We start from the raw sequence: 17,094 nt of genomic DNA, 5'->3' as shown, positions 1-17,094 counted from the left end.
TGCTCCTTTGTCTCTTCTCAGGTGCGCCGAAGACGCTTCCTCTTCCACGGAAGCACCGCCCAGCGCAACGACCCGATGCAGGCCTCGCCTCGACGACCCTATGACCTGCAGAACCATTTGCAGTGTCGACAAGGTGGCTGGTACACTGCTGGACAAGGTGGCTGGTATACTGGAACCTGCAAGGAGTCAACGGTGGGAACTGTCAACGCCGCGTCCGGGAAGTGATCCTGCGCTTCCAGCAAGGTTCGACTGCTGTTGTCAATAACTCAGGTGAGCCGAGGAGAGAGCAACTGACGAGTTTGTTTTTGCTCGATAGGTTTTAATTACGGAGCGCGTTTTCTTACTTTCGAATGGCATGCTCTTTTCTTTTTCAGGCGTTTACCTTGTTATATCTTGTATACGTTTTAGGCAACCCTGAAAGCAAACGACGAGGAGGCATGCATCGACTGCGAGCCACGCAGGCTTTTGTTGGCGAAAGCCGCGGTTCTCGACAAAACAATTGCCTCAGGGCAAAAAAAAAAAGCAACACGTTGTATAAGATCCGTTCGTAGGCGAATGATATGCTCGAGTTATGCCACAACGTCTTTCGTAGTGTGCGGAGCTCTCGCTTTCCGTAATGAGCTCGCATGGGAGGTATTCCATTCTAGCATTTCCACGTTAATGAGATCGTTTGTATCGCACAACAACTGCAAGTACTACGTCCGCGCGATGTGTGCGAATGACGCAGCGTAACGCTATCTATACTCCCTGGGCTTAGTTTGAAGAAAGCAGTGTGTAGAACTCTGAGCTCGCGGAGCGATGGAGGTTTGCGCGCGTTAGGCTGCTCCTTCCGCTCGCGTGCTGCGTGGCGAAGCAGACGCGGTTGGATAATTTTGTGTAGGATCGCTGGAGCATTAGTGCCGTGCGCAACGGTGAGCTTTCGGCGGAAGGACATTTACACATACTGACTGGCTAATGTCGGTGAGGTGAAGTAGGAGAAAAAGTCTAACGTGGACGAACACATAGACGCAGCGCGATAGTGTTGTTCTTGTGTGAGGCGTCTGCAGGGGGCACGCGCGTGTAGCTCAGCGACACGACGTGTCTGCGCTCTGTCACATTGTGCTCTGATATATGCTAGGCTTAGCGAAAGCATGAATTGATCGATCGATCGATTGGTTGTTTTTTAACGTGCCAAAACTATGGTCTGCGCTACGAGAAACACCGCGGTGAAGAGTTTGTGCCACTTCTGTTCGTTCTGCGAGTGCATCCATATTTTGCCGCAATAAACGGAAGTGAAAGTTTGTCACATTTGAAAACTATTCCGAAGTGAACTGTATGTGTCCATCACCTTAGTGTGTCGCGAAGTCGTTGAAGACTGCTGGCGCGCCGCTGGTTCGTACGGATCTCTTTTGCGCACACGGATGTGTTTGTCAATAATACCCTTGTCATACGCACGCTTTTAGAAAGTGTTCAAACTGAAGACGATTTGAAATCGGTGAGTTCAATTGGTTTCCTTCCACGAGCTTGTGCAAAGGAGCCAATCGCGACCGAAGGAATTCTACCCCGCTCACGGACTCGAGCGCGATCGAAAGTGCCCCATGTGATGCCGGTATAAGAAGCGTTCACCCGCTGACGTATACGTATCAATGACACTGGGATACATGATACATAATTGCTAGCGAGAGGCCGAACGTCCAGCGTGCAATGGAGGGTCCGTACTAACAAAATATTTAATACGCAAGACTGGGTCGTGCGAATAGGCGCCAGCCCAATGGACCGCAGGTCGACCCATGACTTCTTATTGCTGCCTCTGTCTCTGTTTTTACACTGATATCCACGATAATGACATTTCATGGTGTATACGCGTATTTTGAGGCATAGGGCGTTGTTATAGGGTTGCATTGTGACGCTGTAAGTTGCCACCGCTGTACCACTTTCTGGATAGGCACTGTAATGTTTTTTATTCAGTTAATCAAGAAGAGTATATAGCCAATTATGTTCGTCCTATAACTATGAAAGCGAACGAATAAGCGATGGTGAATGGCGCTCCGCAAAACAGTTATGTGATGTAGTAACCTAATATGTATTTTACTGCGTGTTTTCACAGTAATATCACTGCCTATGTACAGATTGTGATCATATCACGTGCACAATTATGCACTGAATTTTTTTACGTGTTGGCTCACATGCCTGTGTTCGGTGAGCGAGAAAGCCTATCGTTCGAAACTGCATAGGTGCGCTGTTTTGAATACACCTGATAATAAAATTGTTTCGCCTTCGCTACGTTAAGCTTAATTTAAAATTTCAACGTAACTTCCGCCTAGAAAAAAATTAAAAATTAAAAAATTAAATTAAACTTTTCCTTCGCTATGCTTGTGTTTGTTATTGCAATTTTTTTAGCAATCGGTGTTTTGTGCTAAACGCATTCGTTCATGGTGCATGTCTCTCTCAACGTTATAGTAAAGTGTGGCACGACCTTTTTATTGGAGTAGTCATAAAGCTTGCCCTAAGTATTGTCCTCAGGAAATTTGTCTGTGGCCGCATTGAGGGCAAAACTAAATAAGGCGCTGAACTAAAGCAAGAAAGAAACAAAAAGAAAAGGAAGAGCTCCGCGAGGAAACGTAGATTAAGGCGGTCTCGCGTGATGCGCCGATACGTAGACGATAAACAGGCCGGCAGTCGCACAGCCGCTTTAACGGTCCATCAGTAACTCCTTTCTCTGTTCTGCAGGCCATGTAAACTTGTTGTAAAACCATTTGTATATGCTTCCATTTTTTTTTTCAATGCGCGACTGCGTCGACATGAAAACAATCACGTCTTAATACTGTGGCGGCGAGAGCAAATCAGATTTCCCGGCCGCGCACATGAGAAGGTGGGAAGACAATATCGAGGTAGATATCAGCACCAAGAAGCTGTACACATGAGTACAACATGAGGCAAAGTACAAGGTCCCGAATATTTGCATACGCCCCGTTCTATGGAATCCCCTGAAAGAGGGCTCTAAATACCATTATTAAAGCGTTTTAGGCTAATGAAGTCTATTTTTTTCTTCAGCCCTATCTTAATTTATTTGGCCGAAAACGGTTGATTATCAGTAAGAAGGAAATTAGGGCGAAACTTGTTTTTCGTTTTTCAATATTTTATTATTATTTCACGCCGAGGACTCGGCACTGGTACGTCAGTGTGACGTTACTTATTTCGGGCTATTTTCTTGTATTTCGGTTCATTCTGGAGCACACAGAATTTTCTTGCTAGGTTGAGTCATCGCTTTCTTTTGAGTGCATTATAGCCATTATTTACCGGTGAACGACTTACTGGTACGAGGAGACCCGACAGAATATAGTCACCTGGTCTTTTTGTTTCTTCGTCTTTTTTTATTTTTCTTTTGCGTCTTTTCTGGCTTAATTACCGAACGTCCTATCATGGTAAGAGTACCAGTCTTCATGCTGCAAAGGCGTGACTTACTGATACCATTTTGTTTACCCGTGCTCATTTAAGCGCCACCCTTAACCGCATTAGATGGCCCAAAGAAGACGTCAATGATTGCATTCAGAACAATGATGGTACATCGGGTTGAAAGGGGCAGCGGGTGCCATGAGCCTACGCAATGCCATCGCTTCTTCAATATCTGGTATCTATTTCATCGTTGCCAAGGCGTCGTTGCCATGACAGCTTGATAATTCCATTTTTTTTTTAATGGTCGCATTGACATACAAACAAGCCGCAACAGCGACCACCGCAAAACACCGATACCGTATATTTCCTCTGCAATGCGATACAGCTTACAGACGGAGGCTGTCATACAATGTGACACGCGCGAACAGGAGAAGCGCGCTCGCACTCTGTCCTGATGTCATTCGTTGCGACGGCGGATTAAGATAAAAGTATACGCGAAACGGCGCTAGCAGAGGCGAGCAGTAAAACACCGGAAAAACCTTTTGACAACGAAGAGAGCGACGGAGAGGCGTCACCCATCGCGTCTGTAGTTTCTCCGTCATCCACCAGATGGCGACAGCGCCGCCTCCTCGAGCGCCGCGGGTAGTCTCGTCCCAACGAAGAAGCGCATCGCTCCGGCTTTGTAAGGAGTGCTGCATCGAGACGGACGTAGTATTAGCTCTTTGTCTTGCAGAACACAATGCGCGGAGGTTGCGCTATGAAAGAGTGATTTGTGTTCGTAAGATTTTTTTGTTTCGATGCACAAAAGTCGGACGTTAATGTCTGACAGAAGGCCCCAGTTCTTTCGGCTCTTTGCATATATTATTACTGTATATATGTTCTTTTTTTTTTTCACTGCAAATCACATCAAGAAAAAGTGACACTTGCCCGAAGCAGGATGTTATTTTTAATTCGATCCTCAGCTGGACCTACATTCAGCTAGAACTGCGTTCCTGTGCTGCTTGGTCCTCTTTATTGCAGCATTACTTTTTATTTATATTTGAAAACCTGGTGGCATAGTTAGAACGAACCGCGTAGTTCTTGTACATGAAGAAGTTCGCATCTTTGTCAGCATAGCATGATGTATTTATAATGAGGATTCTCTTGCATTAAAGTAATAGCGGTAACTAATAAAAAAGAAATACAGGTAGATTAGATGCGGTGCTGTTCTGGGTGAGTAGCGAGTACTATCTTTTTTTCCCCTCATTCTCTATTACTTCTCGGCCTGCCGTTTTGCAGTGTATTTTAATGACACAAGCCGCTGTTATATAACACTAATCTAAGACTATTGCGTACGCCATCGATGGAAATTGAGGCTTTTTTGACCTCAGTTTTCATTGTTTTAGCTCTGCTCCGCCAAACCGAAGTGAACACATTGTTGAACAGGTTCCCTGCTTCTTCAAAGCCCTATGTGCCGTAGCTTCTTCTGTCACGCAATTTAATGAGAGAGAGAGAGAGTCAAAACAGTGAACTGAGACGCTTCGATGCGTTTATATTTTGAGGACAGAAATGCGAGCATGTCGAACTTAGCTGGCAGTTCACATCGCGAGCTCTTATTCATGGCTGCTGGCACCACCGAGCATGTATAGACCTTTAAGCAGTGCATGTTGCGGGGGGGTAGTGCATTTTTTTTTTTTCGCGACGAGGTTTTACGAAATCTCCGTTCCACAACTCTCCGGACCACCATGGCGAAATAAAGATATAAACAGTGAACCTTCGCACCGGTTTATTGGTGTGTATGTGCCACGCGCTTAACGTCAGCCACGTTTGACCCAGACTATAGCGAGTTCACGCGTGACCGCTCGCGTTCACACCATATAGAAGGTTCTGCGCTCCTCGCACCCGAACTGCACCTTTCCTTTGGCTTAGTGCATATATCCCGTGTAGCCAGCCCACTCGTCAAGGCAACGCGCTTTTCATTGGACTCACGTCGCGACGTGGGAAGAAACCCGCCGCCCGGTGCATAACGAACGCACCAGAATCTGCAGCATGCGCGCGAGACGCCGCGGAACGCGAACACACCTAGGTGTTCACACTTGGCGCGGCAGCACTGCATACGCGACCGGCTTGCTTTATATATAGTATATAACGCAACACCTACGTGCCTTCTGGATTATGATGGCGGCGCCTCGTTAATGGCTCCTTTAGCAGCGCGTATTTTCCCCCTCAGCTGTCATCACCGCGCCATTTCCGCCATGAGTAGCGTTGCCAAGTCGAGGCCTTGGTTCGCCGTTCGCTTCGCCATGTCCTTGTGGCCGTGTGTGCGCGCGCGAGGAGCATTTCAATGCCTGGCGCTGTTCTGTGTGACAGGTTAAGAAAGGCACGGCGTTCTGCTCGAGGGCTTCTTTTCTTGCTTGAAGTCTGCTCGTTCTTCTGTCCTTTTGAAATGTGCGCGCATAGGGAAATACCACGTGAACAGCGGTTATAGACGTGCTGGTTGAGCGCATTGCACAACGCAGCTCGCTTTTTTTTTTTTTCCAGATTCAAGTGCGTGAGTCGCCTGCATTCGCCGCAATGCAGGCATGCTTGCTAGGTGGGAATATGTGAAAGACAAAAGAAAAGAAAGAGGAGAGTAAAGAAGCCTAAAGAAGTATACGCGAATGGAGGTCACGTGATTGATAATACGAATACAAAAAAAAAAAAAACGACTGCACTCAAAGTTCGCAGTGCAACGTTACCGCAGAAGTTGGAGCACGAATGAGCAGGCAGTATGTAGATCCTTCATACAGGACGTTAATTCTTGGAGGTTGAACGGCTGGCTTTCTCTTGGCTTCAGAGGAAATACGGAAGTGTTCTCAAGCATTGATTGCCCTACAAAGTCCCTAAGGGGGAGGGGGGTGCAAGCCCCTTTGTTTTTCTGAAGGCACCCCCTTAACCCGTAACGATTCTCTTGTTATTGTTCTACAAAGGGCGGGTATATTGTTTAATAGCCTCAGAAGAAGAGCATGTACACGGACGAACACATTATCCATAGCTGGCTTGTGTTGAAGAAACCACGGCTTCCACACGAAAGAACGTACGGGCGTATACGATGACCACTCGGGCTTTTATGTAGTCATTGTTGGAGTGAATTGCAATTGTTCACAATCGTTCTCATGAGTGTTAGTCATAAACGTTGCTGGTCTTACGCTACATATTAACGACACAAGTAATTTAAAGGGACTACCGCTTACATCCCCCCCCCCCCCGTAGAAATATAAACACGCCCTCTAATATCAAACGCTAATCGCCTTGCTGAGGTTTACACGCAACGATTTGTCCATAGCTCATCAACAGGCTAAGCGTTTCAGAGGCCGCGTACCTCTGTGGCATGAAAGGCGCGCGCAGTGCGTGTCGCACCTCCTCACCGGCGTGTCTAGCGGTTGCGGTTAATGACGAGCGTTGTTGGCCCGCATTCAAGAACCGTTTATTGAACGCCGCACTCTCAAATCCAACCTCGTGAGAGCTTTGAATGCAGCGTGTTTTTATAGTTCGCAGCCATTACTCTATAAACGCAACACTTTACAGGCCATATTTTACAGGGCTGGTAGAGAGAGAGAGAGAGAGAGCAGAGTGAAGAGGGAAGACGCGCTCGAGCGCGAAGCGTGTACAAATACTGCTTCGGGGTCGTTTGCGCGCCAGTAGTAAATAGCGAATGGCGCGGGCCATTTACGTGCGTGGTAACTTCTGACATGCAGCAAGCAGCGCTTTCGACGACCTCCCGGTTCTTTTTTTTTTCTTTTTATGACGAGGCTCTCTCGCTCGCACGCGTTTTCTACGACTGAGACAGAAAGGGGAAATCAGTGGTTTCATCTTCCTCTTCTTCGACGACCGAGAAGCCGAGCAGACGACGACCTTTAAAACGTGTCGCATCGAGCAGACGTGCGGTCAAGTTCCTGTGCCACGCACCATCGCAGTGACGGTTATCGCTTACAAACCCAACCAAACTTCCGGACGCGACGGACTACCGCGCGAGCAGCTTGTCACTCCGTCTCCAGATGGCGGTACGGGCTTTGTGCTGGCCGTACTCTGCGACTCGGTTCTCCTGCGCGGGCTGCGCCGGCGAGGTGGGAGAGAAGGGCAAAGACGAGGAAGAGGAGACCACTTCTGTGTTGGGCGAGCGAGAGAGAAAAAGAAAGACGCGTCCGATCGAACAGCGCTGTGTGTGCGCCGAGTGTAGAGGTTGCGGAGGGGGGGGGGGCATTCACGAGAAGGAGGAGGGTAATAACTGAAGCCTGAGCGAGAGAGAGAGGGCACGCCCGAGGCGGCACAGCGGTGGTGGTGGCGGCAGCGTCGTCGGGGCAGGCGCAGGCAGGCAGGCGGTGAGGGGCTGGCTGACTGCCGCCTAGAAAACGAAAGCGGAGCCCGGCAGCAGAAAAGAGGGAGTCGCGCTCAAACAGTGATCATTGGGGAGCGCGCCGGGATGCCGCGGTTCGCCGCCACGTCGTCCTGCCGCCGCCGTCGCCGCGATCGTAGTCGTGCGCCGTGCCGGCCTCAGCAGTCCGTCAGCCGCCCCGAAGTGCACGTGCGTGCGCGCGAGCCACCGCGCTGGCTCACTCGTGTGTGCGCGTGAGCGGAGCCATGAAGCTGCAACGACGTCGCACCGCCCGTAGCAGCAGCAGCAGCAGCGCGTACCCGTCGCGACGCCGTCGGACCGCGTCGTCGGTGTGTACTCGGGCAGCGTCAGCATCGTCGTGCGCGCCCCTGCCAGCCATGGGCTGATGCGCGCACAGCGCGAGGACTCGGCGTGCCGCGCGTGTGCGTGTTGCTTTCCCGAGAGAAACCGCAAGTGAGCGAGAGAGAGCGAACCTTGTTTTTTTGCTGCAACGACGAGCTTCTTCTTCGTCTCCTGTGGTGGTGGGAAGACCGTGCATATCTTTGCCAAGAAGTTGTTACACACACACACACCTCATCGGCACTCGGAGTTCTTCTGGACGGGAACGACCGCAACGTTTGAGTGGACATCCCGTCGGACGCTGTCGAGTTCCTCTTCCTCTTGGAGCCGTAGCGATAAAAAAAAAATATACCTGAGAACCAGATCGACTGAAGCCTCCTTCGTCTTCTTCTGCGCTACTTGTTTGGACACAGCCGCGAGAAACTTCAAGAAAGCCTCAACGACACTACCCGTCCCAGCTCTGCAGCGTCGTCGCGCACACTCGTGAGTACCATTATTCACTGTCTGTTCGCTTGCGCGAGAACCGCGTGCGCCGCGGGTCGAGCACGGCGTACGGCGAGACCGCGCGTCCGAACGTGGCCTACGCGAAGTCCGAGCCGAGCTCGGACGGCGGGTTCAGCGTGGCCGGTCCTGTCCGGCGGCCGCGACCGATATTTACGAGAGCGGTAGCCGCGCGTTTTAGGGGCCTTTACGACACACGACGACGGCGCGCGCGCTCTCTCTCCTCGTGAAGCGGTCGGTGCTCTGTGCCTGGCCCTTCGGGAACCGTCGGCGCGGTTTTAAAGATGGCCGGATAAATACACGCTGTCGGCGTCATTATACGGCTTGGCTGCTGTAATTTATACGCTCCCATAAAACGGATGCTTCCTGCTTTATTTGCTGCTGCTGCTCTCGCCACGAGGGAGCACACCGGTTCGGCCCGCGCGGTTGTATAGAAAGGCACGGTGTCAGCGGCGTGATGCGTGCTGATGCTTGCTGCAGCGCCGATCTGTCGTGTCAGTTCCTTTTTGCGTTTTTCTTTCTTTCTTTTTCTCCCCGGGATATCAGCTATGGCGGCGATCGGGTATGCTCTATAGACACCTCTAATTGGCACGTCATTTCAGAGTTGGTCTTGTACATCTTTCTTTGTTTGTTTCATTCATTTATTTCATTGTTCCTGACATCTAAGCCGAGAGCATCAGTTCCTGCGAGAGTAAAGTATTGGACGGACCTATACCTCCCAGTGGTCAAGACGTCCGTGGTCGAGCGACGTTCGGAGACGCGTTGTGTATTGCTGCACGTCACTTTCAGCTGATGAGTCATGCGCTGTTGGTAGAAATTCGGCGGTTCGCGCTTTTTTTTCCCAATTCTATAGGCCGTTTGCTGTACGGCTTCACGTTGGAGCACATTTCACTGTTTGCTGGGACCTTGGAACGACATCAGTGGGTTAAAGCATTAAAGCAGCTACATTTGGCCTTCAGTGGCACTATATCATGTTATGAATGCAAGAAAATGTGATCTGCTTGTAATAACTCGGAACGTGTTTGCCCCAACAAACTGACACCTTTCCTTAGGGATGTGATTCTTTAAACAAACTACTTCATGTTTTTAAGAGAGATAACGCTTCTGAAACAACGTCATTTGTAATCAAAGTGTGCGAGGTTATTCTGCTACCACGGCTCTTGTGAGTGCAAGTGGGCATAATATGCCGTAATGACGAACGTTAGCTTCGACTACTAAATCGCGTTGAACGTGTGGGTATCTCTCTACATTCCCCTACATCCTTTCTTGGCTACAAAAAGAAAAAAGAAAATACAGACTGTACATAGTATGTGTAGGAACTCGACTTTTGACTACCTTTGTCAAATTTAGTCCTCCCCCCGACAGCCTATGACTGACCCGACATTAATGTTTTCATCATATATAGCGCGTACGAGTCAGTGAATGATATAAGCACAGTTGCCTGACAGAATGCGGCGGTTTTCAAGTCGCGCTGCACTTGTATCCTGTATATATCTATATATATAAATTTGTGCCGTTCGTGTGCCAGCACGGGTGTTGAGCTACACCGGTGATCATGACAAGCTGCATCGACCCCGATGCCAGCTTCAATGACCTCCGCGTCATGTTTGAGCAGGGTAGCTGGTTTAATGGCTCTGTTTACGAGAAAGAAGAGCGCCCGTTAGCCTACATGTAAAAAAAAAACGTGAACCGAACGTCGAAAAAGCCGCGCGGAGTTTATTGGCATCGTCGCGCAAAAAACAGAGCAGAAGATATACACATCTGGCTTCCCCGCGTTGTGCTGATGTTAAATTAATTTCCTGGCCAAGTTCAAATCCCCGTGTACGCTGCACACAGGCGCGGCTTCGGGGCTCGGAGGGGGAGCGCAGTTTCCGGTGATCATTCATTTCTCTATACCTACACGATGGGAGTTGGTTACTTATAAGCTTTGCTCTCGTTTATTAGTACACCGCCGTGCATACATCGTCTCCCTGGAGTAATCCCGGTGGCGTGTTGGAATACATTTAGTGCGTGCTCATTGCGCGCATACAAGGTCACCGCACTGCTAAAACAGATGACGTACGTATGCATATCTCCATAATTCTTTCGCAGCGATTGTGGCGAGCGCGTGCGAAAAAACAACATTCGCAACCGAGTTACAGCGCCGTTCGAACAGTAATGCGTGATCGCCTATTATTGAACTAATGAATGATAGCGAAGCCCTACGTCAGCCAGTGCGAAGCAGTCATTTGGGGCTCACAAGCCTTCTGAATCAGTTCGGTATTGTATCTGTCTCGCTTTTATATCCCCTTTAGCCATTCAAAGTCCTTAATCTATATTCTAAGCATGCAAGGTTATCGAAGTTCCGCGATGTTTTGGAACTTTACTGCTGCGACACATAGAACCTGCAGGCGCGCACTTGCGTGTAGGTTGACGTGTGTTTAAGGCTACCAGCATTGCTGAGACCGAAAAAATTTAAAAAAAAACGCCACTGAATGTGCCCGCTCTCGCTCGTCTGCCTGCGTTGATCCAATAGCGAGCTATTCGCTTAAATCTCGCGTAGGCTGTCCGCAATGTCAGCGGCAGTGTTTCTGTCGCATAGGTATTTGGATTTCTCGAATAGATGTTGTGGAACAATTAACTATTCAACGCCAACAAGTTAAGTAGACGTTATCACTAGCTTCGCTTCCTTGCTTGCGTTCGCCGAACGTTAGAATTCGCTTTGCGTGCAGCTCATGCCAGTCTTTCACCGGGACGAGCATTCTTTGAGGACAGCGTATTGAGCAACGTTACAGTGACGGCCGACGTGCCTGTATAATGCCCCACTCATTTGAAACAGCAGCGACCCGAATGGCTGGCTGGGTAGTTATCACCGCATCAAACGAGTCGTAGCCTCTGAAAGGGATGTTTATGACGACCATTAAGGCATTCCTCGTGGGGCCATATACACAAAGAGGCAGTCATTTGATAGGCAATAAACGCGTCGTTTTCGCAGCTGCCTTTGATCGGTGTTAACATCTATGTATGCTTAGTGGTTAATTTTGATTGCCCGTGCGGCGTTACTTTGGGCACGCGCTTCAGACTAAAGAATGGCTTTTACTCGAATGCTTGCAAACAGTCGTGGCGTATCGAGACCTCAAGGCAGCGTGTAATAATGTTCATTCATAATGTCAATTAGGGAGTACAAAATATAGGCGGAATGGAAGACTAAGTTTTTATTCACGAGGGACTTCCCTGCGTTGTTGCTTTCGCGCAATTATCATTGTTTTTTTTTTTTTCAAAATGTAGCGCTTTTCGCGAGCCTGCGCATCGACTTTTCCCACGATAGGCAATGGGTCGCCGAGCGGTGTAGATTGACGTTTTAAATTTGAGTCTTCTTAAACCTGCTTGTACTATCAGTACGTATCGTTAGGGCCTTCAGCCGTGCCACTATGCAGGACTTCCACTGCATAACGTTCACAAGTGATCTCAGTGTAACACACACGCACGCGTATATACACACTCCGCTCTATAGGGCAGCGATCAACTTATAGCGCATATATCGATATTACGTGGTTATATACCCTGTGTATATCCCTCGGAACCAACTTGTTGGCGTTGTGACTATGAGCGTATCGGCGCTAAGCCCGAGCTTGGGGGATCCAATCCTGTCCAGGGCAGCCGCGATTCGATGGGGGCAAAATGCTAAGAAGCCCGTGTATCGTGGTTTGAGGTGCACGTTAAAGAACCCTCGGGTGGTCAAACCGAATCCGGAGTTCGCCACTACGGCGTGCCTCTTAATCGTATCAATTGGATTTGGCACGCAAAACCGCAGAATTTTATTTAAGAGTTTAAATGCTTCATGCGTCTCTCGGATCGGCCGCCGCTTACATAGGCGACTGCCCACGCATGCAGCAGGGCGCCGTATACCGGCAGCGGTCTCCCCGTTCTGCCGCGTCCTCTCGCTTCTCCTACGCAGCGCTTTCACGCGTCCTGCAATTTCTGTTTGCCGCATGTCTCCGTTTTGCAGCTATATAGTGCCTTCCTTACTTTCTTTTTTTTTTTTCTGTTTCGCCGGCTGCATACCTTCCCTGGCCGCTTGCCTGCGCGCCTCGTGGCGGTTGTTCGTCGCACGGTTGGCGCATGTGTCGTGCCTTGCGAGCCGCCGTGCATGCAGCTCGCGCGCGCGAGCGAGGAAAGGGTCGGACCGCGTTTAGAAGCTGACCGCCGCGCTCTCCCCGTGTCTTGGCGATGGCTATCGGCGTGTGCTCGCGGCGAACGCGAGCTGCGACGGCTCTTGAGAACCGCTTGCGGGACACGTGCTCGTTTACGGCTAGTTCGGCCGCAAGTCGACAGCGAATGCGATAGTTGCGCGGACCTTCTGTGGTATGCCCTTGCTGTTGTGGAAAGGCCTTCTCGCCCTGGTTCGTTCTTTTCTTTTCTTTGTGTGTGTGTGTGTTCTTTTACCTCCTTTATTTCCTCACTAACGACGTGCTTTTCGAACCAGTGTTTCCCCGTAAGGAGGCGTTTGGTAAGCGTGCATAGGTGTACGCTCTTACTATGCTGCGGTTATTTTCGTTCGCGTCCCGTATGCGCCACGAGGACCTTGTAATCGCGGTAATCCACGATTTGTTGTCGCGCTTTATCGCCTTTCATTCGTGGGCGTCAAGCAACGAGATGGAAAGAGATAATAAATCTATACGGATAGGCAGAGAGATATGGATTGGCCTGAACCCAGCTTCCTCTATAGCCGGGGAGTGTGGATGAAAAGAAGTGGCTGTGGTTAATAATGTGGAGAACGAAGTCCGTGCGGTGCAACAGCATTACTGAAGCCACGGGTTCAGTCCGTTCTCCCTTAAACTGATAAAGATTGGGAGCTTAAAGCCGTGATGGAACGACTAACACTCATAGAGCTTGCCGTATACCTCTGAGCACTTTTTTTTCCTTCTTTTCTTTTTTATTTCTTTTCTGTTCCTTCTTTATTTTTGTTTATAAAGTACAGGGTCATTCATATACTTCGCGTAATGTCAGCTCGTCAGTTTGTCTGTATCCTCCCGCGACCTGAAGAGAGCCCGGAAGCATATAATGGCTTTTCAAGTCGGTTTTATTACCGACTCGCATGTTAAGACAGTACACATTTTAGAAATAGTGCAACGGTTAAGGACCAAACGCGGGATCTTTATACATGTGCACATGGTCATATACGACTGTGCGCCGCCTGTCTTTGCATAAACATGCCGGTGAATATGCAACACTGTGTGATACGTGGGTGGCCATGTTGATGTTCAAGTCCGGGATTTCTATGTCATCTCGCGGTCTTCAAAATGCGCTTCAGGATTGATCTTCTCTTAGGACAACGCGACAGTCTGTATCAAATGAGTGTCAATTTTCTCGAAATGCTCGCGGTAAGAATATGATTGAAACGCTTTCAGTCGCACGCATTTCATTTCGTATCTTGGACGAACATTTCACTTAATCACTTCCGAGTTAATCTGAAAAAACAACCAAACTATTATAGGCAACGTGAAACGTGCATAATGTACAAGCGGCCTGAAGAGGCGCGTTTAGAGCACTGTTATTGGATGCTTTTGTGCAATTGGCGTCACAAATTCATACAAATACAACTATTGTGACCTTTCATGATACCGTGATGTCATTCGCTTGCCGTGCTGCAGCGTATATCGAATGCAACGGCAGGAGTACCGGGCTATCTTTGTTAGGAGTGCTCACGTCATGTCTCTGGCACGAAACCTATGGCGCCATTGTACAGCATATATATCTTAAGCTGCAAGCGCATGGTTGCCTCCTCGGTCCTCTGAACTCTGTGGTCGCTACCTCAAAGGGAATCATTCTAAAAAAAAAAGTTTTTATACCTTCGTCTCGTACTCGACTTTATGCTTGATCCCTGCTATATCAGACATTGTAGTTGTTCGCCTTCATGGCCACTCTCTATGTAATGCCACTCGGGTCAATGCGCACGGATGCTTTCGGCACGAAACTTATTTTTAAAAAAGTGATGCGTTGTCGTTTAGCATATATGTTAAGGTGGAAAGATGTGGTATTGGTGTTGGCGAGGCCGGTGATATAGAAGCTTTTGTTGTCGGAAAGAGTAGTCCAGCACGCACTTAATCCGCCCTTCATTGTCCAACGTATTTCACAAAAGTGCGTTTGAGGAGCACACATGTGGCAGTGCGCAGCTAATCTGCCCGGCACGGCTAGCAGGAAAACTCGTTAGCCGTATAGGGTGCCGTATATTATAGTGTATATGAATCGGTCTGTGGTAAACACATTGAGCACGCGTGTGTTTAAGTGCACGCTATGTACACCTGCATAGTATCTATCTTAATACGTTAGTACATTAGAGGTGTCTGCAAACGCTCACTTCAGGCGCGGAAATCTTCTACCACATGCAATGTTGGGCGCACACCTATGTCGTAAGCCAGCTGTTTCCACGCGTGTGCGCAATATAGGAAGCGATTCGCGGGTGTCGTGTGTGTGTACCACGCGCATGTCTATAACAGTGCCAGCTGAAGCCACTGCTAAACACGCCGTTCCTTTGTTTGATTTTATTTTTAGCGTGTTTTTTTTCATACGGGAGATCCAATTTGCAGAGACGATGAGTCTGTTCGAATTGCTCATTCCTTTCTCTTCATGACGAGCTTGACAGGATGTATGACAACACGTGTGCGTGCGTGTGTGTGCGTGTGTGTGTGTGTGCGTGTGCGTGTGTGTGTGTGTGTGTGTGTGTGTGTGTGTGTGTGTGTGTGTGTGTGTGTGTGTGTGTGTGTGTGTGTGTGTGTGTGTGTGTGTGTGTGTGTGTGTGTGTGTGTGTGTGTGTTTGAGTTCCTTCATGTGTGAAGCTGCACACAGACGTGTATATGGCAGGGAGGGCACCACAATGCAAGCCGTTCGTACTATACATATCACGAAGGCATAATTGGGAAACAGGGCGACAGTGCTTCTCCTCCTGTTTCGTTCTCATTTTGTCTTTGCTCATTTATTGTTACTTTTCTTTTCTTTCCTTCATTAGTCAAGCACTGTGTACGTGCGTGCATTCTTTCTCCAAGCGCTCAACTGTATTGCTGACATAGCGCTGCTGCTGATGTCTCTTGTCGCCGGCGGCTTCGAATTCGAGACTCGGAGCTTATACGTACAGCATAACCGCGCGTTGGCACCCGCTCATTATGTACCAGCTCTTATCAGCGTTCATGCGAAAGCTCGGCGTCCTCTCTCGGGTATCGCCGACAGGAGCCGTCAGCCGATATATAATTCAAAGTACTTCGTAAGTACTCCCCGCGATGAGATCAGTACTGCCAGCTTTGGACTTCTGCGTACGCGGCCGATATGCTGGAAGGCTGCCTTCACATCCTTTACTAGACGACCTGTGAACGCATTGCCCAAAACGTTTTCTGGATTATGATGTATATCGACTTTGCGGCACACATCCTGTTTCGGAAATCCGTGGACCACGATATAAGTATAATTGTCAATAACTTAAACATCATATAGTATATATGCTATAGATATACTAAATAGTATATAGACCATAGGCAGGCATAAGAAATACTGCACGAGAATGCAAAGCATTCTATACAAGAAGTCTATAGACGGCCTGCAAGCTGCATAAATTCATTCTTATATATAGGTGACGATAAGTTCTTTTACTCCGGGCTCAGGCCATAGTCGCTATATCGCCGGCGGACTTTGATGCGCGGAAGTCTGGGAGTTATAACTGAGCGCTTAAAGTGATGATAATGTTGGTTAAGAGTGAGAGCGGGGGGCCGGCTTCGTGGTGTTTGTTTTGAAGCAGAACGCTTTTTAAATGTTACCAACGGAAAGCAGTCGAGCTGTAACGGATATAGAGATAGACAAATAAAACAAACGCAGAAGGATTATCCACTCGTATGACCGGTTGGTTGTACCTCGCATATATATCTAGGGTGAACTGATATTCTTGGCCATCACGCTATAGCAGTGGCTGTGTACGTTAAAACATAATGCCTCCCTACACATGTGTCGCGGGTAATGACACGTTCTCTCTGCTATATAGATACCCCGCTGTACCACGCTATCGTAATAGGATTTGTGATCGATACCTCGATTGTGTCTGATTATTCGGGGTCAGTAAACGAGAACAAGGACCTTATACCGGAAATGTAACTTTCGGTTATGCCGATTTTGGGTCGGACAGCATCGTTTCGCAAGCCTAGGAAAGTATATTTATTGTTCACCCGCATCAGCAATAGCTTGGCTGCGTTCGTTAATTGCGGCCCTCCACTACTCATTCACAGCACTGTAGTCTTAGTATTTACGCGCTAATCGAGGAAATTAAGTATTGAACGCTTGCATCCGTATACCTGCAGTGACGGCGACTCAGTCAGTGGTTATGTGGTGTTTTTCAGCTGGACGCGCTGTCGCTGAATGAGGGCCCGTTTCCACAAACCACCCACCTCACGATACATAATTGTTCCGCGTAGATTCGAGCCAATGCACACATATTAGCGAAGGCCGTCGGCCAATGATAACTCAAGCGAAAAGCTGTGTGAATTTGGCTCCAGATTCCTGCC

The 17,094-nt window shown here is 48.7% G+C and overlaps 1 protein-coding gene across 3 annotated transcripts in view; it reads left to right on the top strand.

Annotated features, from left to right (window-relative positions):
• Window positions 1–156: 156 nt before the first annotated feature.
• The window catches only part of LOC142583180 (uncharacterized), a 75,473-nt gene continuing 58,535 nt past the window's right edge, over window positions 157–17,094 (top strand). Inside the window, exon 1 of one of the 3 annotated variants that reach the window (XM_075693534.1) lies at window positions 157–270. The gene's annotated coding sequence lies outside the window, so the exon portion shown is untranslated. Of the gene's footprint in view, window positions 271–7,677; window positions 8,552–17,094 lie in introns of those variants that run through there. The other 2 variants (XM_075693533.1, XM_075693535.1) reach the window with 2 other exon arrangements.

This window comes from Dermacentor variabilis, chromosome 5 (assembly GCF_050947875.1).
Source record: "Dermacentor variabilis isolate Ectoservices chromosome 5, ASM5094787v1, whole genome shotgun sequence".
NCBI classification, from domain to species: Eukaryota; Metazoa; Arthropoda; class Arachnida; order Ixodida; family Ixodidae; genus Dermacentor; species Dermacentor variabilis.
The sequence above is the reverse complement of the archived record's forward strand: the minus strand, read 5'-3'. Positions and strand labels throughout refer to the sequence as shown.